The sequence below is a fragment of the Netta rufina genome, assembly GCF_964035555.1.
Source record: "Netta rufina genome assembly, chromosome: 5".
In the NCBI taxonomy this organism is placed as follows: Eukaryota; Metazoa; Chordata; class Aves; order Anseriformes; family Anatidae; genus Netta; species Netta rufina.
Genome location: NC_140128.1, coordinates 11,441,432 through 11,464,943, shown reverse-complemented (window position 1 = coordinate 11,464,943; position 23,512 = coordinate 11,441,432).

Here is a 23,512-nt window from a genome sequence, read left to right as displayed (position 1 = left end):
GGGTTTTGTATCTCTGCAGTAACATGGCCATGCTTTGATAAGCTATTTTTAGCTGTGTGCTCAAAATTAATTCTAAGACATACATTGTAAGAGTTCAGCTTTCTTTTATTTTAAGGAAAAACCTGGTTTTCTTATGTTTAAAAGGTAAGTGGGAAGTGCTAGTTATTGTATTTTCTACCACTCTGCTTAGCCCAACCTGGTTTCCATCTGGAGAACTTGGAATAATTCTAAATTTGGAGCCGGTCTCGGTGACCTCTATGCCGTGTCATTGGTATTGTGGCTCCTTTCTACACGGAGACCAGGCAAAGGCTGGCTATCAGGGGATTTTTGAAGAAAGCCCTTTACAGAGGACAATTATTTGAGTAATAATTGGAACTTATTTAGTAAAAACACCACTGGAATTCTACTGCAGAGGACATCTGTGGTTGCAAATGAGAGAGAAAAAAAACCCTGTTTCAAACCCTGCCAGTTGAGCAAAACTGCAATATGTTCTGAAAGTCAAGCTGCGTTTTCTCATTTTTGCACATCGTAACCAGTAATAAAAGTCTTTGGGGCTAAATTAGGTTCTCTGTTTCACTTCGGAAAACTCAATTGCTTTTCTATTGTCGGCAGCAGCACCAGCGCGAGCCAACCTACAGAAAATATGATTGCAGCAAAGGTTAGTGCAGGGATAATTACGGAATTGCTTGGAAAAGTTTCAACTGGTACAGGAGTATTTCTTGTGAATTTTACCCCCAAAATGTAATCTATGCCTCTCGGTATACTGCAACCAGTAAAGAAAAGGACTTTTAAATCTCCAGGTGTTGTCTTAAAGAAATGACTACTATTTTTAAGGTATAAATCAGCTCTGGAGAGCTGCATGCTCATGCAAACGCATATTATGGTATTGGTGCTTTTATTTATATATTTTTTAGACGAACAGAAGTTCAATCCCATTAATTTTTGTGCAGCTATCTGGGGAGGGCTGGGAGCTGTAGATACCAGCACCAGGATTTCTCAGTGGCAGGCTGAGATCAGCAATGTTTTACTTGGTTAGGAAGGAAGTGCCTCGGTGCAGGAATAAATACTGGATTGCATTATAGCAGCAGTTATTAACCTATCCATTTTGCTTGCCCGAATAACTACTAATGGAGATATAACTGTCTGCAGGTTGGAGCAGAAATAATGAGGGCTGGGAAATAATTGTTGTACGGATGTGCTGTTACATAAAACTAATAATAAAAGCATTTAGGATGGGAACCTGGAGAACTAGCCTTTTACTTGCAGGAAGGGGCGTGCGCTTAAGAAGCTGTTTGTACCATCGAGCGGTGATTTGGGCTTAGACTGGAAGAGTAGTTCTCTGTGCAAGGGGGTGCAACATTCAAGGAAATTTGAATGATATGATTTTGGAGTCTGAATTCTGGCCCCGAGATTGATTCTCTTTGTAGCAGGGGCATTTTGGGCTGCAGTACTTGATGGCCTTGTATCCTAAAGCTGATCAGAAGGAGACGATGATCTCTGGCTTTTTGCAAGCCCGTGTTCTGTATCTCTCTTGCTTGTTCCAATTATAAATGGGAGGCTCAGCCGCTCAGTTGTTCTGCAGGCTCCTGCTTGTATGCTTTAATTTGAATGAAGTGCTTTGGCAGCTGAAACGCTGAAGTCAGTGGTAGGTACTGATTTATTATCCAGATGCCATCAGTTTCCTGTATGTGTGAACATAAAGATTAATCTTAGCCGTGCTGTGCGAAGACCCAAATCACAGGAGTTGTCCCAGGATATTCAGTCCCTGTGGCTGCTGTCCTCCCCAGGACCTGCTGGTGCTTCACGAATACGGAGAAAAGACCAAAGACCAGCCTTGATCACAGGAGTCGAGGTTGGGTTTAATCAAGACACAACATTGCTGTGACTCCTCTAAATCTTGATTCCCAGAAATCAAATCTTCCTGATTCCTGTGGAAAGGTCATTTTGAGGAGCATTGACTCACCTCTCACCATGACACAACAGATTCAGGAGCTGCCCCTGGTGGTGCTAAGGGGCTGCCCAACACCGTGATGCATCCCAAATGTTCTTGTTTATGAGACGTGGTGTTCATAAGCCATTACAGTGCTAATAGGCGACCTCCTTCCTGTAAAATTTTTGCTCAGAAAAGATGTTTTCGTAAATGAGAGTAATACAAACTGCTTCTTGAGCCTGCAGTGCCTGACCCTGATGCTCAGGGATCACAGCGATGTCTCAGGCACTCAGGAGTTGTTTATGGGATTCCTGTACCATTTGTCAAATTGTTTTTTCTAACAGGAAAATCACATTTCTGCGGGCATGCTGTAATGAGCCTTTAATGGCAGCATAAGTTTCAGGATGTGAAGCGATGCCGGTTTTTTAATGTATCCTGAGCCCTGAGTTCCAGTTTGGCCTAGCTGGCCATGCCAGGCACTGCTGCTCAGGATTTTAGTGACCACAACTCAGAGCAGAAAGTACACCTAACAGCATTTAACATTGCCTCGTTGCAAATTAAACATGACAACTATATCACCTGAACCAGGAGCAGGAAACATAACAATGCCACAGCTTTGAAATCTTCAGCTGCTTTTCAGCAGTGTCGAAATGCTCAGGCCTCGGCTGTTCCTGATGCTTACGTGCTCTATCTGTGAAGTAGTTTGTTACTCATCACCTTGGTTTCCAAATGAAAAAATGTGTTTTTTCACCATTGCTTTTACCCGTTTGTCTTAACCACATGTCTTTGGGTTTTGACACAGTTCTGGCTCGTAATGTAAAAGAGAAAGTTAAACATTGCTTTTTCAGAGTATCCGCTCGGTAACAGTGATCTGGTATGTGTTTGGTGGTAGATTTCCAGATTAACATATTGAACAGCCTTAATTTGAAAGCCCATCTAGGTCAGCTGTTATCTGCTGCTGGCACTTGCATCAATTTTTAGCTGTTGTTTGGGCCTTTTGGTAGTTGTAACTGCAGCTCCCAAGAAGCACAGTGGGCCAAGGGTTTTGGTGCTTGCTCCTGCCACCCAGAGAAATAATGAGATCAGTGCAGCAACAGAAGAGCTTCCAAGTCAGGGAAGCAGAGCCTTGCAGTTAAGTTTTGTCGAGGGTAAAGGCAGAACATCTTCACTTTTGAAACCACGTGTCTGTGGCTAGAAGAATAAAGATATTTAACATAACTTTGTCCTTTAAGAGTTGAGCTGGCTTTAAAATTAGGCAAAGGTGCTCTCTTATTTCTGAGGGAGGTGCTGAACGCAAGCTCTGGTGATCTCCTCCTGCTGGCTGCCCCCAGGCTCCCTCTGCAGCGGGGCAGGAGCCTGCTCAGCCCTGGCTGTGTCGAAGCCTGTGACAAGGCCACTACTGAGCCATAATTTCATTTGCTGAGCTTGATTGTGACTGAGATGATGCCAGCTTATTGTTAAAACCTGTTATTACAGCAATAATAGCCTGGTGGTTTTGCTGTTGAATGTGGCAGAATTAGTACTTGAAGTGAGAAGGGGCTATCGTGTTAACACGGTATTATAAAGTCATGGTTAAACCTAGAAGTTTTCTCTCCTGAAGGGAAAGAGGCAATTGTCTTGCAGCCTGGAAGCAGGTGAAAACCTGGAACTTGCCCTCGAGTAAATGAAGATGAATTATGCTGTCCTACTATGATTTGGAAAAAAGAATGCTGTATCTATGGGCTGAACAGCATGTCAGAATGGAACTGACACCTCCCTTTTCATGCAGTAAATCACTGAGAAAACCCTGAGATGTTCCCAGGATTTTGCATTTAATTTCTCCTCCGCAGGCACGCAGCTAGGTAGGTCTGTGGTGTGTGTGGATTGCGGTGCTAGGATGCGTCATGAGAAGTAAAGGATGCTCAGTGCCCTGGAAAGCATGCCAGGACCAAAAATCAATGTTAATAAATTATCAGTTGATTTGACAAATCTATTGGTCAGGCAAATCAGGATCTTTAACATCTGATTAGTGGCCTTTATGTCAAAGAGAATATTTAAATTAAATTAAAATAAAATGTTTTTGTGTCTACCAGGTGAAGGCTGTACTTTTCTTTTTCCCTAAGGTAAACGGAGCTTGCTTCTGCTCTTGCTCAGTGATACAGAAAACAAACTTCAGCTAAAACGCCTTCAAAGGAAGGGGGATGAGTGCAGGACTTAGGCCCTGTGTAGTCTACAAAATAAAATGTGAGAAAGAAGAGTTGCTCGGAGCCCTGTAAAGCATGCCATGCTCAATAATTAGGTTAAAATTAGGCTTGCTGGTAGCATCTATCTATATGTGTGTGTATATAGAGAGAGCAGCAGTAGATGTGCTGGGGACCTCACGTTCTTTGTATCTGCCACCAGCATGCCCTTGCTTTGAGCATCTTCTTGGTGTTAAGCGTGGCACTAATAAGAAATGTTTTAGCTATTTGTTCATAAATGTGTTCATCCAACGGAAAGTGGCCCTGCAGGTGCCGCAGGTGTTAACCACAGTGCTTCTGTGTCTTGAAGAGATCTAAAGGATGCTTAAAGTGTGCTCTGAAGCACGCAATAGAAATGAGGCAAATTGGAATTTCAACATCTACATGGTGCGTTCATAACAAAACAAATTTTTGTTTTGTTATTAAATATTTACTATTATTTTTTTAAGAAAAAAAATGTGAAAGATGTTTTCACAATGGTCCACGTCATAAACACAAATCTTTGTAACCACAAGAGTCTGTTTGGGTGTTAGTTTTCCATGGTAGCTGCATCTTCATGGACTAAACCTTTGAGGATCTTGGAGTCCATGGAATTCAGCTTTTGGGCTGTCAGAAGCAGGGTGAGAAGTATGTACCATTCTCAAAGAAGCCATGATAAATTCTTTATATCACAGTGTCGCAAAATGGTTGAGGTTGTAAGGGACCTCTATAGATCATCTTGTCTGATCTGCCTCCAAATCCTTGACTTTTCTTGATATCAGCAGAGCCCTTTTGTGGTTTGAATAGAGAGTAACTAGCATTGGTGTTGAATTTGATAAAAACAAAAAGTTAATAATGTACCTGTTTCTCGGTCCAGTTTTCTGATGATGGGGCTGACTGCTGTTTCTGAGCAGAAATGTCTCCTCATTATTCTAATTGTTGAAAGGTAGTGCTCTTTGTTCAATTCTTTGTTTTAATTGTTGAAGAGTAGGAGCATGAAGTTTCCATTTTTCCACTCACCAGTGACATCGCCTGACTGCCAGGACTTTTCAACTGTGATGGAGAGAGGCTTGGCAACTCCATCAGCCAGTTCCCTCAGGACCTTGGGATTCATGTCATCAGGTCCCATAGACTTGTACTTGTTTAGATTCTTCAGGTGGTCTCGAACCTGCTCTTCACTTACAGTGGGTGGGACTTTGATCCCCTAGCCTGCATCTACGGGTTCAGGGAAATGAAAGGCTTGGGAAGCCCGTCTGCCAGTGCAGACAGAGGCAAAGAAGCTGCTGAGTACCTCAGCCTTCTCCAATTACTCGGATATAGAAACTCACTTCTATTATAAGAAATTAGCCACCTATAATCGCTGACACACTAATATTTTCACCCTTTAGTCTATTTTCACAAGTGTTAAAGATTAAAACCCATGGGGCCTCCTCCTGTCACCCCAGCGCAGCAGCCCGAAGGAAGCTGGGTCCTCTCTTGTGCTCTTCCTCCAGGCTCCGTGCAGGAGATGCCACCTCTCGCGCAAGGGCTGGGGGATGGGAAAGAAGCACTCATACAACCTCTGAGAATTGGCAAGAGCTGTTTATTGCCAGGACATCCTGCAGGTGAGCCTGCAGGATGTCCGTGGTGTTCGGTGGCCCCAAGCTAATGCTTGGGGTGGAGCCGGCGCGACGCGTAGGGAGCCGGGCGGGCACTCCTGCGCCGCTGTTTGTGCTCTCTGATGGCAGACAGCGAAGCCATGCCGGGGCAGTTCCAGGTCTGAGCTGGTGGAGCTGGGTCCACTTCCATTGCTTCCTCTGCCTCTTCTGCTGGACCCAGCTCCATGGGCTCCACAGCATCTGGCAGCAGGGCCAGCCAGTCCTTGCCCAGGACTGCCCACGTGGGTTGCCTTCCACCAGGAGTGTTTTCAGGCCAGGGTGCCGCACCGGGGGGTCGTCCGGTTCCGTGCCTAGGACCCACGCCGCTGTCCGATTCTTTTCCGTGCAAGGTTTCCACACTGCCGTCTTTTTTATAGCCATGGCTGGGTCCCACGCTGTACTCCGGACGACTGGCACGCCTCTGCTCCCCACGACCGTCTGTCTGGCGCTCCTCCTTTCGCTCCACGCCACCGTTGTGACACCGGAAAGGCCCAGGCCCCCTGTCACCGTACAGCTGAGGGGGCGGCCTGTTCCCCGCGTCCTCGCGGTGCCAATGGTACCGCTGATAATAAGTGTACATGGGCTGCACGCCTGAGGTCTCGCGGGCACTGGTGTTTCTTGCGCCATAGGCGCGATCCCGTTGCCCATGATACTTCTCTTTCTCGTTAGCTGCCTTTCGTCTTGGCGCTTGCTTGGACAGCATTGCTGTCTTCGCACACCAAGGAAGGCTGCCTCTCACCTCCTTGCTCCTGCTCTTCTTCCTGCAGCACCAGCTGGCAGTCAGAGGGCCTCGAAGCTCAGCGAGTGCCGGGCCAGTGGCAGGGGGCCCCTTTTATAGGGCCTGGCGCAAAGGCGGGGCAGGGGTGGCCACTGTGACCTCAGCAAGGCCCTGTGATGGAGTGGCCCACGCGTGGCCAAAGGTGGCTGTGTTGGGAGTAGCCTACAAGATGCCCTCACGTGGAGGAAGGAGGAGGGTTGAGGGGCTGAGGGCCCCTTTTCTGGGGCTGGCTCCCCCGGGCCATTTGGCCTGCCAGAGAGAAAGGCTGCCCCGTGCGATCCTGCCTCAACCCGTTTTTCTCCAGATCTCCAAGGATTAGGATCTCTCATGAACAAAATAAAACAACGCCAACAAAAACAAAACAGGCCAATTCAAAAATCCTAAAGAAGTCAAAACTGAAATACCCATCATGACTGTTAAGAACTTCAAAAGTTTTTACTGCATGTTTGGCATGTGACGGTAAAATTCTGCAACACGCACAGGGTGTGGGAGGAACAGAAATTACGTTCAGAGTCTAAGTCTGGAAATTTTTACCTGAACAGGGAAAAGCACGGGATGTGTTCAATCAGCAGGCTCAATTACTCTCTTCTTACAAGAGAGAAAAAGACAGCACTTAAACTTGATAACTCCTTACTACAAATAACAAGTGAGGAATAAGGGTAGGACATCAGCGTTCCTCAAGAGGGAGAAGAAACGTGAAATGGAGTTAAACAGGTCCTTCACACACACACATGCACTGTGTTGTAGAGTACAGCGTGAGTGCACTTCTAGTGATTTCCCTACCTGCACTCCTAGTTGGGTTACTGGTGTCTCATCTCTGCGCCCTGCACTGCACCCTGTTATAAATCATATCCTTGATTCACCAGGGGGGTTAGGAGCTTCAGCTGGGAGTAGGGTCCTCTGGTGGGACTCGTTAGATACTGCCCCCTCTCTTCGTAACACAACAGCATTGAAATGAGTAAGAGGAAGGAGACTGAAGCACTAAAAAGGGGAAACCTTTGTTTAAAAAGGCTTTAGCCAAGCCAGGAACAGCAGTCAGGGCATCTGATCAGCAGCCTTGTGCCCTTAGTAGGAGAGATCAAGCAAGCAAGGTTGGTCTTGTGTCCTACCCTGCCTGTCACCCTGTAGCTACGTGTTCACTTCGGGTATTCTTGATGGGTCAGAAAGGCATAATACAAGTTGGTTATCTGTTTTTATGGCCCACTCAGAGCTGTGGAGTATCGTGTGCTTCTTATACTCCTTTCCCTGACGTTTTCAGTACTCAGCTCTCCTGTTGCTGGCTGAAGCACTTTCCATGCCCTTACAAACCCCTCAACTTACTGACGATGTGCAGTAGGAGTGGTTACCAAACAGAGTTTTTTCAGGCATGCTCCTTCTCCTGCAATAAGATAGTGATTTTTTTAAGTGTGTTTTCCTGTTGGTCCCCCCCCCCAACCTGCAACATTTGGCAAAAGTAGGCAGAGCTTTCTTATCTATCCCTTATTTTCCCAAGTACGGGGACTGAACCTACTTTTATTGGAGTCTAGTATGGTCTTGATGCCTCAAACTTTTGTGTAGCTACTGGTGAGGAGCATGTCATCGTTTTGAGTAACATAGTGTTTTGCATGCGGTTTTGCTGACTCCTAGCAATTTCTGAAAGCTAGATTACAGCTTGTTATTGTATTTGATTATACATCTGTTTTCAATAGGTTAAAAAAAAAAAAAAAAAGGCAAAAGAGTTGTTCTGTTTTCCTTCCCAGAGTTTTGTGGTCCAACTCAGAGGCAGCTCCTTGCTGCACTGCATGCTGTATTTATTGTTAATTCAGCCCATCCAGGAAACCAGCATGAGGTGCAGGGTATGATTCTGGTTATCTCAATTTTGATGTTGTTACTGTGTATGTGGTTCCTTCTGGGGCTGCATGTAACCTAGCAGAAAACAAAATGTCCATGTTGTCTGTTCTGGGGTTTCTGCGAAAGCGCGGCTCTGCGTGGGAGACCAGCAAAAGCTGTGCTTCTGTATTGCTCTGAGTGGTTACGGGGTGAGGGACTTGTTGTAAGAGTTTTTAAGGAGGAAAAACATTTAAAAAAAAAAGAAAAAGTGAGCTGTCTGGTAGAGAGGCTTATGGCCCGTCCACCCTGCATTTGCTGAGAGCCTGGGGCTACCCAAGCCCTGCATCACCTCCAGCCTCGAGCCTCCCGTTCCCCCTTCTCCTTCACCTGCAATGGGATTTTACTCGGTTCCTGCTGGCAGCGTGGATTTTTGGGTTTTAGCTAAATCTGTCTTGCAAAACATGATGGTTGGGTAAGATGCGATTTTGCTTTAATTATGATTAAATTACTTTATGAATTAACCAGAGGATCTCATGAGACTGGAATCTTTTGACACATGAGAAAATTGCCTTTCTTTAACAAGCTGCTTCAAGCATGCAAGGTAATATTAGCATTTTTCAGTTATAGCTCCAGGGGATTAAATAATAAGGGGAAGTATTGTACCTACAATTATGTGGTGTGCATGTGCGTGTAACAGTCTTAAAACCAAGCAGACACCGAAGAAATCAGTTGAACTACTGAACCCGTGACATTTTGCAGTGCAAGTGTGAGTAGGGATTTTTCTTTCTGAAATTGCTTTATAAGATGGGTTTTTAAGACAACCTGCAGATATCTGAAAAATTGTGTTTCATAGACGTGTAAAGGTTGTCATTTGAATACATTTGGAAAAAAAACAAAGCCTGACTCGATACACCTGTTTCAATTTCAGGATAATGACCTGAACGCAACTTTAAAGGGAGGGAAGGGGAATTTTCATACGAGCTGTTTTGTGTTGAGGAGGTAGCAATTGCGGTAAAGTCAACAATTTGACCTTAGGAGATGTATTGTGTGATTAAGCTTCTTGTGAAGTAGATGTGATAGTACGTGGTATCTCTACATCCCTGTAACACACATGCTGCGTACGATGCTGTCTTCAAACTGTGGAATGCCTCTTTTAATGCCTCTAAAGGCATGCTTAAGCCGAGTGTTTGCTTAGATGCGCTTTGTCTGATGAATTGAAATTGTTGAAGGCTTGGCAGCAATCTAAGGTGTCCACTTTCAAAAAATTACGGACAAGGAATAGCAGAAGAGCTTGTGCGCAAATTGAAAAGGAATCAGACAACTTGTGTGCCTTCTGTCTGTTTTACTCAACGTGGCCTTCGGAGGGTTGCTGCTGGCTTGTGGTATCGAATGCAGCGAAGTGGAAAATTGACATGGAGGGGTTTAAGCCCTTATTATTGTGGCCGCAGCTATTTGGTTGGCGTTTCAATGACAGAGCTCAGTCGTGTTCTACACAAAGCCATCAGGTAACGGCATTCGGTGAGCTTGGGGAAGTTGGGGGTTGTTACAGAAAAATATGTAAGGGTTGCACCATTCTTGCTTTAAAACGAAGGTATATGCGTAATACATGTTTTATAGATGAGTAAATGTCCACTAGAAAAGGCAAATGATACGATTTTAGGAATCAGTGACAGAACCTTGGGATTTTCACATCTGGATTTGTCTGAAGTACTAGCCAAAGCGTTGTGCCCGTGACACAGCATCCAAAAGTGGGGTTTGTGTGCAGATGCTCTCAGCAGCATAAGCTGAATTCAGTGTCGATAGTCTCTTGATTGTTTATGGTCAACTGAATCAGAAACTTGTATCTGCTTAGAAGAAAGGCACGTTGATTAATTTATTTTTTAATTGTTCTGGTAATTGTAGAGAGTACTCAGAGTTCATACAGAGGAGGAACAAAGCCCTCTAGTATGTGTGTGATGCAAAACAAGTGCTTAACTTTCTTGCTCAGGCCCTTGCTTGTACTTCTGAATTGCCTCTTGCCCCTTGGTTGCCACCAAAGATTCGCTAGATGGGAGCTTTATGGAACAAATGGATTTAACCCGAGCAGAAGTTTGCAATCAGCACAGTAAATTGGCAGTTACCTTGGGTAAATATTAGCTATGACAAATTAAAATGCATTTTTCTGGCATTCATATGCTCTATCTCACAGTGGTAATTGCTGTTACTGTTACTGCTTATACTTGTCGTGAGGCACCCATTCATAAGACAATTGCTCAATTCAATTTAAAAGAACTTTTCAGGACTTAGAGGCTGCGTTTCCCAAACATCACAGCCACTCTCACCAGCTGACCTGAGTCATGTCGCTGTGGGTTTATTTCATTTTTTGATATAATTGCAAAAACAAGTGGCAGTTGCGTTTGGATGGGGTCTTGAAAGACAAGGCTCTATTAAAAAAAAAAAAAAAAAAAAGGAAAAGAACTGCACTGGGGTGGCTGAGCATTGATTATTTCACCATCATCAGTCCTTCTGCCTCAGAGCCTGGCTACATCATGGTGCCTGGTTTGGCTGGGGTCCGTCAGCTGAAGCCGAGAGCAGCTTAAATGACTTTGTACACTCTGACATGGCCTTGCGTGGGTTGTTACTGACAAACTATTTTTATTTTTCCTCTTTGACAGTTTATATTCAAGCTGGAATAATCATCTTCCTTCACACTTGTCCCCCGCAGCTGGCCCTGCTGCTTTGCTTCTCCCTTGGCTGTTGTTTTAACAATCCTCTTCAGGGTTTGCAAGCTGTAGGTTCATACAAGTTGTTGTTCCCGGTTACATTTTGAGCGCTCCAGAGGCTGTCGTCATGGTCCAGCTCCGGCCGATCCCTTGCAGGGGGGCAGGCACAGCAGGACGGGTGGTGTTGGCAGGGGTTTCAGCTGCTGGGGGTGATCTGTAGAGAAGTCCTAACAACTTAGTAACTACACTCCCAAATTAGTAGTTGATAAAAATGTAGCAGCAATATACTTCATAACAGGAGCAGTAATTGGTTTGGATTTTAATAAAACGGGGACAGTTTACTCCTTAGCTGTATGTTATGTGATGGCAGATTATTGAAGAGTTTCAACATTTGCATCTTCCCTACTGGAAGCTAAGAAATAAAAATGAAATGTGCTGCACATTAGCTGTCTGAGTATGGAGCAAAAGATAATTTTTCTATTGGCAATAACGCACAAGCTTGGGATAGCTGTAAATACTTTTATTCAGAGTTCACTGATCTCTGTTGGCTTTAGATCAGGTTGAAGGGGATAAATCACTTCTGCAGCAATTATTTTCATGGCTGTTAAGTGTACAGGCAGGCTGCAAAATCTGTGTATGTAGTCACACTGCTGGGATATGCTGGAAACCTTTGACTAGCTAATGTGCCTTTGCAGTGCTGCAGCAACTGGCTTACTTGGCAAACAGTCACTTGAAATCAGGGCTGGACAACTCTCAGCAGTCAGATGTGACATTACTGGGCTGCTTCTTATGCTTCTGAAAGGAACTGTGACATTTCATGTACAGAGAGAGAGAGCTCTGCAGTCTAAACTTGGATGAACTTAAAACTAACCTTCCTTACCCTGGAAAAGTTTTTCTTTGTGTGGTTGGTTTGTTGGGTCTATTTTATTTTCTTATCCCTCAGTGAATTTGCCCATCCAATTTTCTGTCGAGCCCTGTGAATTCTTAATGACATGGCAGAGAAAATGGGGCGAGGGTAGCAGCAACTGAGCCCAGGCAGGCTGCCTCCTCTGCCTGTGCTGGCTTTTGCTGCCTTAAACTTACAGGAATGTGTGACAGTACGCAAACAGCTTGTTGTTTTGTGCAGAAATTGGGCTGTATGAGATGCGTAAGGAAATTCTGGAAATTGTTCTATCTTCAAAGCTGCAGGAAGAAACTGGAAGCACCACGTAGGAGGTGTTGGGCGTCAGCCCCTTGCAAAATGCATTCTGTGCTGTGGAAGCCGTGTCTGCCATGTGGGTGCTACGGGGAGCACCATGAGGAGGATGGGACGGGGAGTCAATGCTAAAAAAGGCTTGAAATATTACCAAAAGTGTAAAATGCTGTCTGCAGAGCCTTCACCATTACTACTTGCAGCAGAATTGCCCTGCTACACAAGAGCAGTGTCTGGTGCACAGCGGTAATGTAGGCAATGTGTCCCGGTGCATTTTCTAGTGTTTGACACTGTTTTTGGTGACAATAATGTGGTTTGCGGTGGGCAGAGATAGGACTGCCTGCAGTTTGTGTCCTAGCACCTGATGTTTGCTGTATTTCCTTTTTAAACTTGGTCCGTGCCTTCCGACAAGCCACAACTTCCCTTTTCAGATGAGTTACTCACATTGCCAAGAAGTGATTCATGCGCTATTTTACCTGTGCCTAAAGGAACTTTTCCCTCTTAGGTTAATCATCGAATTAGATGAATTATGCTGATTAGACACCAGCCCTGACTCACGTAACTCATCACTTCCATCATAGCTGTCCAGAATGGGATGATTAAACCTGCTCCAGACCCAGCTGGAATGAGCTGCAGGAGTGACTCCAGTGCTGCAGGATCCGCACTGGGAGCTGCCTGGAGCGCTGTATTTTTAGGGTGGAAAGCCATAGCATGCAAGAATCCCCTGTATTTCCTTTTCCTGCTGCATCCTACTTCTGGGACGCTCCTGTCGGAGGCTGGGCTGGCTGCTATCTCCCTTGTGTGGGCAAAGCCATCCTTCGGGGACATATGGAGAACCAGTCTTTGTTCTCCGCCTGTCCGCAGGAGCACGAATGAGCAGCTGAGGGCTTCTGCGACTTCTTTTGGCTTCTTTCTGTGCCCTCTGGGGACCTCATGCCAAAAAAGGTACCGCTGGTGCCAGGTTCGTGGGAAATGACAGCTCGCAGCATGTGATGCATCTCATTACTTCCTGGGCTGCCACATGGTACTGAAATGTTTCTGTTTCAAAAATAAAAATAAAAGAAGTGTGCAGAGGCTTTCCTAATTACCTTCTGATTCCTGGATCGCGGGAGCACTGGTTGAGACTTGAATGTTGGAGCTGGTGCCAGGAGCCCATATGCCCAGTTCCCAGCTCTGCCATTGTTTGCATTCTCGTGTGTTTTCAGGATTTGTAGAGCCGGGAGCTTGTGAAACCTCCAAATGTGGCAGGATTCATATTTAAAGCCAGGAGAGTTGATGCTAAAGTAATCAAATGGAAAATCAAGCCAGTTCTCTAGATTTCTCGGTGAAGTGCTTCTCACCTTCCACTGACACATTGCTCCTCCTATAATTAAAACAGAAAATTGGTACAGGTCTCAAAAATCAGGTCTTTACGTAGGTAATATCTGAACTGGGTTCAGGTTGCATTACAAAGTGCAGGCTGGTTTCTTGTTTTTAAGCTTATGTGGAGAGCTTCTTTATTCTAAGTCCCACCTGATGGTACATTTCCCCAGTGCAGGGCAGAATTAGGTTTGGAAAGCCCCGCATTTTGTTGTTTTACTCTAGTTTTCAAAGCCTGGAGCCCTCATCAGAGCTACCTTGAAGTAACAGAGTTTGGGACGTTGGTCCTAATTATTCACAGTAAAACATAAGCCAGATTTCTCTGGGTAAACGTGCCAGACACGCACAGACTGTTGTTATTTGCAGGCGGGGCAGCATCGCAGGCCGGCAGGCTGTGTGATGGGTGATGCATTGCCTGTCCCTGGGGGTTGCCCTTCCCTTTGTTGTCCTGCCCCCCTCCCCTGGGAAGTGAGGGGGTCCCCCTCGGGCTGCTTGCTTTGCCCCAGGTCAGTGCTCGTGAAGCCGAGGAACAGACAGTGTCCTGATGGATGAGGTGGATGTGGGGAAATGGTCCCAGCCCTGAGTGTGTGTGTGTATGGGAAGCAGGGGGAGATGCGGCTCTGCAGCTGCTGGAAGAGCTGCTCAAACCACATGTCCCTTCGGTTTATTCACTTTTCTCTCGTGTGCCTCTTTCCTCAAATCTCTAATTTCTCTTCTGAGGCTGTTTTACTGCTGTATGGCAGGCCGATGTTTATTCAGTTCAGAACAATGCTGTTTTCCTGCAGTCTGTACTTCCTTGTTATTCAAGCTGATGTAGCCGAGGAGCAGCAGAAAGCATCCATCTGGCTCCATCCCAAAGGCTGGTGGCCAAAGACTGGCATCCTCGCTTGGCAGCACGCGGCAAAGGAGCGCGCTGGCTGCCAAGGGAGCAGCAGTAACGTGGCTGGCAGAGGCTGATTCACCAGCTGAGGGCAGCTCCACGGGGCCGGGGCAGCGCTATCGCTGGGAGCGGGGAGTCACTATCGGCGGGTACCATATGCTGTTGGTAGGAGAGGTATTACTTACAAGGGAGAGGAACAACTCGAGTAGATAAGCCTGGTTTCCTTTGGTGATGCTTATACGACAGAGTATGTACGGACGGATGCAGCGTTTAAGTTGCAGCAACACAAAAATATATTAAAAGACAAACCAACCAAACCCTGTTTTTACTGAATAGAAGTCCTAAGATTGGTGAAGTAAAATCAAGTAGGAAAAAAGCCCTCAGTATCTAATCATGATGAGGAAGCAGGTGAACGTTTGTGATACCGCAATGAAAACAACAATAGCGACTGGGGTGTAATAAAACCCCAGTTCTATAAAATAAAATTGGGGTATAATAAATAATGCTCTGGAGGTGGGACACATCACATCAGTGGGTGGAAAAACTTGGCCTCAAGACTTCGAGCCCTAAACAAGTTCTTACCAGCTGAACATCCTGAAATCAGAAGAAAAAAAGTAGCTGGAGGCTTTCACACAGGGGACGCTTCCAGCTTTGTGTTAACCTTGTTCTGCTCACTCGGTTGAGCGTATGAGGAATTCTCTGAGAGAAAACAAATGAGGATATGAAAATGGCTTTAAACATGTCTGGATCCAGATCCCAGGTTCCACCCTGTGGATGTTTTTGGGGTGGTGTGAACATTTCATGTCTGCTAGACCTTCCTTAGCATAGGATTTCAAGCTGCAACGCTTCAGGAGTCTGTATGAGTTGTTCATCCAGGTGGTTCCCACTTCTGATTCACTGTGTGACTTTCAAGCAATGGTATCTACGAAACTGGGGAGGTGATTTGGTGTGGTGGGCACTGAAAACAAATCGCACGGCTTCAGAATTCTTCGAGCTGTCCTTGCTGCAAAAAACACCATCAAATCACAGCCTGAAGTATATGATGCAAAGCAGTAAAATTATGCATTGATGTGAGGTTCTTCAGGAAGCAAAGGAAAATGGACCAGGGAAATTGTTTAAGAAAAAAAAAAAAGGCTTCTATGGCATTGTATTACTCACAAATGAATAGGGGTGTTGGAAATAAAGCATTCCTGATGCTGCCGGATTATAGGTTTATGATTTAAATGTGGTTGGAAAAAAATGAACTATTTAATTCTACTCTCATTTACTTTAATATAAATCAAGGGCAAGTCTTTTGAAATTGGCAGATTTAGGCTGGTGTAAAGCCCATGCAGGGAACATTTTAATCAGGGTAGGATATGTTGCCTCTAATAGGAGTCCTGATAGCAATAGAGCAGGAGCAGCTGGGACCTCGGGGAGCCTGGTGGCCCACTTCCCTGCCACCTGAACAATGAATCTGGCAGCTCAAAATCTGCCTACTGGAAAAGTCTGCGAAAGGGGATAATGAGCGGGTCAGATACATTTCCAAAGGTCCCCGTTCAATTGTTCCTTTCTCCTTTAACACCTGAAACATTCAGATTTTGCAAAATAAGAATACTGGAACCGCGCTTCAGAGATTGTACAATAGCAGCTCGGGGTGATTTGGAATAAGGACCAGCAGTAAGGGCTGATTCTGAATGATTCTGCATTCCTTCTAGCTGAAGACAGAGCAATGCTACCGTGGCTGCTCTGGAAGCAAAGTGCTGCCTTGCCTGAAGCTCCCTATAGCCGTGGGGTTTTTCTGCTGCTTTTTTCTGGTTGTGGCACAAGAGCCAGGGAAGTGTTCTGTCAAACATAGCTCAGCTCTCTCCCTGAAACTCACGGTACCTTTTATGTCCATCACCTCTGTAATTCAAGCTCCAACTTCCACCTATGCATATATTTATGCTGTTTCTTCACCTGATTTCTTTCACAGAAAACTTTGTGCTTTCCCCCTTCATTTCCAGTGCATTTCTGCACTAGCTAGATGTTCATCCTACCTTATCATACCCTTTACTCCTTCACTGCCCATGTATTCTCATCCTTATGCCCCAGACTCCTACAGTCGTGACTCCTCTTGCCGTGCCTGTAATCAGTCCTTACTCCTCTCTGTGCTCTCCTGCATCCCTTCCACCCTCGGGCACTAGTCTCAGGAAATAGACAAGGGCTGTTCTTGCAGTTGTGTGTTTTTCCTCATTGTCATGTAGTCTGGAAGGAGAGAATGTAAGCTTTCCATGGCACAGACAGCTTGGGAAGAAACCACTTCCAGTGCTTGTGCCTGGAATGGTGCAGCAGAAGGCGTGTGGCAGTGCCAGGAGCAGCCCGGGGGCTGGATATAGCCCCGTCTGTCTGCATCACCTGCTTTGGGTCCTCGTCCACACCAGGGGATCTGCTACATTGCTCGGTAAAAGTGATGCTACAATTGCTTCTTGCAATCTCCATCTTTAGAGTTGTGAGCCAAATAATTAAGGACAAATTAAGGACAGCTTTTGTGTGCTTTGGGGAGGATTAAAAAACAACCAAAAAGCTACTGCTCTCTTGCACACCTCTTTCTTGCTGTGCTGTGTTCAAGACACAAATGGTTTGGACATCCACAGTGTGTGCAAAGTATGGGTGTTTACCTGTGGCCTTGTGAGACTTCAGGGCCATGTTTTCTGTGTGTGGAGTGTTTGGTTTTATACTTCTGAACACAGAGACTGAAAGCCATTTCTGTACACCTCTGAAAATATTTTGACTGCAGTTCAAGCAGTAGCAATGCTGAATGGATACCAGAGGGGCTCGTGAAACAAGCCGTTCTTACCTGCCTCGCTTTCTTTGCTGCTTTTAAGTCAGTTTGGCTTTCAGGTCCGAGGGCTGAAGCCCCGCAGAGAGGCTTTCTGCTGGGGCAGAGGTCCAGCAGATGTCCGGAGGAGCAGCGCTTGCCCCAGGAGAGCGGGAGTGGGAGCGTGCAGACTCCTCATGAGCTTCCCTGCTCACCAACGAAGATGTGAACGGCTGTGCTGGCCGAGTTCCCTGACCTGGGCTCCCTGAGGGTCCAGGAGGTGCCGCGTTGCCCAGGCTTCCAGCAGCAGGGCCACCTCTGCTGCTGCCACCCGCCTGCTGGGCCGGCAGCAGTGCCATTGCCTTCCCTGCTCTCTCCTGCAGCTCGTCTGCGATGTGAGAAAGGGATTTCCTACCCCATCAGCCTTTATGGTGTCTTGAGTCCGTACAACACTTGGTTCAGTAGCAGTTGGCTTGTTTCTCTTCCCCTCAGATCAGACACTTCCCACAGGATCCCCTTGCTGGACATTAGGGTTCGGGGCTTTTGCCTGTAGTCTTTCTCGAGAAAGGATAGAGAGTGGGTGGGGAGGTTTTTTCATTCTTTGGAGTTGTCTTGTTGCTCTCTCAGGCATTTGTGCTAGAACATGTGGATTACATCAGAAAGAGTTCAGGAACTGTAGATACGCGTGTTGCCAAAACCACTTACCTGTGCTTTTTTTGGAGTGCTGTGATATCATGGGTGAAAATCCATTTTCTCCCATTCTGTTTCATTTGTTTCCATCCTATTAAATGCTATGTACGCGTGGCAGAAGGCAACTAATACAACTTAGGTGTACCAAAGATGTCAAGAGATGGCATTTCAGGCATGGCAGTTTACAGTTTATTGGCTTTGTTCTTTTTAAAAACCTTTTTAAAAATCATTTTTCTCTGGAGCTGTTGAAGATCAGGTGAAAGATTCTGCACGGATCCCATCAACGCGGTCGTGCTGAGCACAGATGGACCGCTCCTGGAAATGGCCCCTAACGATGGATTACTCGTCTGATGCAGAGCGATGCAGCAGAAAACTGCAGATCACTGTGACCACTCTGACTTCTCAAAGCTTTGGTTCTTTTAACTGATACCTGTCTGCCTGTTTTGCTGCTCAGGAGACCTTCAATAAATAAATTTCAGTAAGAATCACGAAGACATGGATGACTTAAAAGAGAAACTAGTACAGTGCATCTGAACTGAGTGGAGGGAAGACTGGAATTATACTTCCTCATATTGCACAGTTAAATATATACATAAAATAAAATTTTCATTCGGGTTGGCAGTGGCAAACCAGCACATAAGTATAATAGGCGTATTTTGCACTTCTGTCAATAGCGTCATTTATAATTGAAACATGTAAAATGCTTTTTTCAAATGAAACACCAGGATCGTTTCTTCTGCATGTATTGTTTGATGTTTGCATGTGATCCTCGCTTTCAAGCCTTGTTATCAGAAAAGCATGTTTGGTAGATGAATGCTGGTACATTAAGATTAAGGAATAATAATAAAAAAAAGGCATGAGAAGCTGAGAAGTTGATTATTATTCATTGTGAATGTATGCAGCGAACCACTCATTTCCGAAACTGGTGGCTCAGGGAGCTGCAGAAACTAATCTGGCAGGAGTATTTCTGGTGAAGCCCCTGACTGATACTAAAGGATGTTATCTCCTTCTCCCCATCTATTGCTCTGGTTTGTCATATTGTTCCTCAGCATTTCCTTCTCTGCAGACAGCCCCGGACCTGGTGCTCGTGGTGCTGCTGTCAGTGAAAGGCTCCCTGCTCTGTTGCTGGAAGCTCCCCTTGTCAGCTGCTCGTGGTGTGCCTGAGCAATGCAAATGGGGGTTTCCAGCCAGAATATTGAATTTCCACTGGCCTAGAAGGACAGCAATTGGGATCAATTTTTTAACTGTGGTCAATAAACTGATGAAATCATACAGGCGGTGGCAGAAGCTGCTGGGTGACTTGTACATTAGGTAAAGCCCAGCCTGCCCTGGTCTGGAGCTTGGTGCACTAACAGCAGCACTGTGGAGCTGTGAGACAGCAGTGTCATCCTCCGTAATGTGCTTGGCAGGGGACAGGAATGGGGTGGCAGAAATGAGCTCAGGCGCTGTAAGCCTCAGCTGCACCCTGCCCACATGTGCTCCGTCCTCGCCGGGTCATTTAGCAAATCAGCGGTGTGAAAACAACAATGGAAATATGGACTTAGTCTGTGTTAGTTTTCTTTTCGCTGTTACCTCAGTCATTTAATGGCTCTCACCTCCATCGTCTTTTCAGACGGATTCATGGCAGCGCTCACCAGCTTTCCTGAAAACCTCTCCTTTTCCAGGAGCAATGCGCTTGGATAGTTTGTTACTGCTGGGCTGACACAGGTCTTTATGCCTAAAGGGACGCAGAAAATGTGCCTTGTTTTACTTTCACTTAGCCCAATTTAACTACAAAATTAGTTAGCAGATACAAAATTCCGCTAACTAGAAAAAAAATGACTTTCTTCCCTCTTTGGCAGAAACAGATTTAATTGTGCTATTTTTAATCGAGCGAGAATTGAACTCTTCAGAGCAAAGTATTAATACCAGCCTTCTTAAAAATAAGACCTGCGAGCAAAGCTAGTTGAAATTCCTAGGAGTTAATTATTTTTAGATGTAATTTTTTGTAAACAGGCGTTATGAAAGGAGCTTGTGTGATTTGAAGCTGTAGCTTCATGTTAATCTGCACCATTCTTCTTAATACAGTACGTAAGACATTGAGGTATGTGTTCATTTATTTTATACGTATTTTTTTAGTTAAATATGTGAAAGAAGGATTTTTCCTGTCCGTCGTGGCTCCTGTTGTTAATGTCTTAGTTTAGCTCATTATCCGTCATGTAATACTAATGTTTAATATGTGTGTTTTAAATCCCAAAGCCGATTTTGAGGAGGAGCATGGTTTCCTCCTAACAAACCAGCAGTGGGACGGCAGCCACAACGAAGGACTTAGTGCCCTGCTGCCCTGGGGGTTGTATTTCTTTACCTCCACTCACCTGGCCTGAAACATTTAGGTGTCCTCTTAATTCACAGCAGGTAGGGATTCAGGGCAGGTTTTCTGGGATGCATCTGAATAGCCACGGCATTTAGGATGTCAATAATCAGTTTAAGCGTTGAAAGCAGAAGAGGGTATATATTTGAACAAATTATAAGAACTTTGATTTTTTTTTTTTTCATTAAGTCTGTATGAGAATGTTTCCCTTTATCTGGACTCTTGCTATAGGCATTCTTAATTACACACCCAGAAATAGGCCTGGTTTAATCAATCACATGCTCGTGTCCCTGGCAAGAACATAGCAGTCGTCTACCTAAGGAGGTTGTGGGCGAGAGTATTTTTCATAAGAAGAAGGATTTGAGCAAACTTCATAATTAATATTTGAGTCTGTACTGCGTGAGGCCATGCATACTGCATGAGGGCATATTACACGGTGTTCGTGCCTGGTGGAGTACCAGGAGCTGACCGCTGGGGCTGTTGGAGGAGAGCAAGGTCACGCCGGGCAGCTTACCCGTCAGCGTGAGTTATTAGGCTGGGGCTTGCTGCCTGCCTCTTTTTGCAAACCTGGTCAAATATTTTGGTCCTTTTCTCTTTAATCTGTAGTAACTTTAAGGTAAGCCAGGTCCCTTACAGCGCCATTTTTGTTCAGGTGGCTGGAAAAAGAGGCTGAGGAGAGACTAGGGTGCATATGATCACTGCAGAGGAAATGGTAGTGATATGCACGACGTGGAAGGCAAAAATACTTCTTTTAGTGGTTGAATTTGGTTGAATTTTGGTTACCTAGAATAGTTAGCACCCTTAATTTGTGAACTGTTAATACTCTGCATTTCAGATAGGATCTGTGGTGGTGTTATCTCCAAACTGTGAGTAAAATAAAATCCATTCTTGGTAACTTAGAAATTTAGCCTATAAATTATTCATCCTACATTATTCATCTGGCTTTTGTGAACAAAAAAGTCATCCTGATACCTAATTCCTTTTGTTCAAACTGGTTTACTCATCACCATATTTTAATGGCATTAGAAATGTTTTTTTCCCTCATATTTCATTTATTCTAGCCTGCATAATTGGCAATAAAGTGAGTAGTATTTCATGTTTCCTCTTAAAAGCGTGAATATTTAGCTGAGACGTTGCCAGCATAGTGGGATGCTGCTGTCCAGTTCTGTGCAGCTCCGGGCTGGGAGCTGATAGACTCTCATTCTCCGCCACACAGAAAATTAAAAGTGAATAACCAATATCAGAAAAGCAAAAATGATCTGAATTTCTGCAATGTGTACTCCAAGCTGTTTCTGAATCAGTTTAAAGGCAGGACCACATAATTACATTGTCACGATAACCAGATTTTAGATCATGTATTTATAGATTTTTTTTCTATGTATTGAAAAAATAATAATGAAAAAATCTTGGTATGTCTTTTTGAGATTGAGCTTCCATTCAGCAACCACAGAGATATAAACCTTGCACTGTTAATTAACAAAACAAACAAAAAAATGTGAGGAATAATTTTGTGAAGGTTTATTTCCCAAGGGAACTATCAGAAGCAAACTGGGAAAAGAGCCTTTTTTGTTCAAAACCCTATCATGCATTGACTTTTGGGTATGGGAACTGGGCTCAGCGCCCTGCTGCTGACACGTTTGCGCTTGTTTTGTTCTGTTTTTCCCCCTTATCCTCATCGTTAAATCCAGAAGACTTGTTTCCTTTCATGATTGTGACAGCAGGACTGCTGTAAAAATTACGCGGCATAATATGCTACAGTGCAGATAAAGATATAATTCCACTTCAGGGAGCAAGCGTCGCCTGCATCTCAAGTTGGTTATGGAGATGAGTATGTATGACTACAAGTCTGACACCCGCTGAAGGAAATGTTGGTGTACGGGTCAGGTTTGGACACCCCCATGTCTGTGTGAGCTGCCAGGGGCCTGCCCAACCCCAGGGGGACCCCACTACTGTGGAGACACGGCTGGGACCTCCAGCATCCCCCAGCTCCATGAGCCTCCCCCAGTGCCCATAAGAGCACCCCCCAAACTGTGAGCACGAGGGTCGCCTGCCTTGGGGCCATGCGGTGGCAGGTTGCTGCTGACCGTGAAGAGGCCACTGTGTGCAGGGGGTTTGAGGAGGAGCTGGTGGAGCTCCTGGCTGGCTTCTGCACCTCGCAGGGAAAAGCTGCCTTGAAATCTGCCACGTTGAAAGTGTTTTCTCTTTGGGCTGGTAACAATGTCAGAGGATTTGGCACTGATGAGGTTCAGATGTGTCGACTGTCCTTTTCTAGTGCTGCACTGAATAGATTACGTGTCATAAACAGCGCTGGCACTGGCTGAGCTTCCCTCAGTCTTTGTCTCCAATATGTTTGAAGACATTCACTGTTTAAAAAAAGCAGTGAGGCCTCTTCAGCATGCCTAACTGGGTGTTTTTTTTTTTTTTCTTTTCAATTACCTTTTGCTTAGTGGCAGGCAGCAACATCACAGGTAGATACTTCCTTTTTTTTGTGTCCTCAACGTGCCTACCTTGTCAGATCAGCGAGGCTCATGCAGCCGGAATGTCTTCTTTAACGATGAAATTATTTAATGAGGTAATGACCAAGTGAGGCGAAGACGGATTTTGTTAGAGCTGAAGTTGTTTTCAATTATAGAAGACAAGTGCATATTTGGAGAATATTTTAATATTAAACCCAGTAGTGATTATGAAGGTTATTCAATTCAGCAGCAAGTCAACATTGACAGTCGTATCTGAATAAGTGGGAAGGAAGTCAGAGATACAGTGTTAGCTGATTATTTTAACTACAAGGCAAATAAGAACTAATATTTCCTTTCAGCTACACTATTCACTTCTCTACTGATAGGTACAAATTAAAGTCACTGAATCCCCACCTGCGCCCAAGTGAGCACAATTCCTTGTAACATGCTGAAATGCCTGGGTCTAACATTTTCTAGTGCTGTTACTTCTAATGGATGTGGACTTGACATTATTTTCTTCAACAGCGGAGTATGTTTCCATTTGTAGAAGACAACTGCATCTTTATATGGCTCACTTGTTTCCAAGTCCTAAGTGGAAGAGGAACGATAATAATAATAATACAGAAGTGTCAGTTTTAATCAATATCTTCAGACATTATGGGAATTGAATTCTACCTTGCTGCTAATATATTAGGTATATTCTGCTTTATCTTCTCTCGCAGAATTGATTTGCCACTATTCAGTTCACTTGG